The 1,034-nt window shown below is 45.6% G+C and overlaps 1 protein-coding gene across 1 annotated transcript in view; it reads left to right on the top strand.

Moving 5' to 3' along the window:
* The window catches only part of LOC101855847 (pre-mRNA-splicing factor syf1 homolog), a gene marked incomplete at its 3' end in the record, with an annotated part of 17,292 nt that overhangs the window by 15,640 nt on the left and 618 nt on the right, over positions 1-1,034 (top strand).

Below are 1,034 nucleotides of genomic sequence, written 5' to 3'. Positions count from 1 at the left end.
TGGAGGGAAGGAAGAGGGGGGAAGGAGTGGTAAATGGCGGAAAGGGAAGGAGTGAGTGGAGGGAGGGAGGCGGGGTAAATGAAGGGGAGGGTGAATGGAGGGATGGGGGAAGGGGCACAAAGTGTAAGTGGCAGCAACAGTGGAGAGGGACTTTGCACACAAGATGGATGAGGCGATGGGGATTGGGGAGGGGGGTTGCATGAACATACTGACCCACATAACAAAGTATGCCATTAACTGTAGAGGTGCCGATCAAAATTCCATACACATTCTGGCGCTGTCGGGGAACCCTCTCTGGCATGGAAAGAGTTAAGAAGGCGTGGCACTTGACCCGAGGGTTTGGAGGAAAGGAAGTAAACGTTGGAAAGAAAGAAGACAGACGACGCACTACGGAGAGAAACTACGGGAAATATATACGAATTTAGACGTTGATAATTTTTGTGCAGTTAGAAGGGTCCCACTTGTTTATGGCGTGCACTGGGTCTGTTTATCCTTATTTGCTTGTTTGTTTATTTGTTTATTATTAGTTTGTTTGCTTGTTTATTTATTGTTTGTTTGTTCATTCGTTTGTTTCTTTGTTTGTTTGTTTGGAGGAAAAAAAGCACATCGACACAATAATGGGCAACAGACAGACAGAAGCAACAGAGAGAAAGAAAAGAAGTAGGACCTACCAGAGGGAAAGAAAGATAGACGGGAATAGGGAGAGACAGATAGACAGAGATGGAGAGAGCGACCACGTCTAAGGAGAGATAAGAACGAGGGCGTGAGTGGGTGGGTGATTCACTCTAGATCTAGATGAGCGGGAGAAGAAAAGACGAGGAGAACAAAGGATGTGATTGTCGTCCCTTTACTTATCTTCTGACGGTCTGTCGCGGGCTGGCATTTACTGACACGGCTGGAACCTAGTACTGAGCAATGAGTCGCTTTAGCAAAATCCGGTTAATATGTGAGGCAGCGTGGTGGAATCAGGCTCTTGTCAAAATAATCAAAGTGAAAAAACTTGCATTTTTCTGCAGGTTTGTGTATTTTTATCA

Source organism: Aplysia californica, unplaced genomic scaffold (genome assembly GCF_000002075.1).
Source record: "Aplysia californica isolate F4 #8 unplaced genomic scaffold, AplCal3.0 scaffold01636, whole genome shotgun sequence".
Classification (NCBI taxonomy): domain Eukaryota; kingdom Metazoa; phylum Mollusca; class Gastropoda; order Aplysiida; family Aplysiidae; genus Aplysia; species Aplysia californica.
This window is presented reverse-complemented; position numbering and strand designations above follow the sequence as displayed.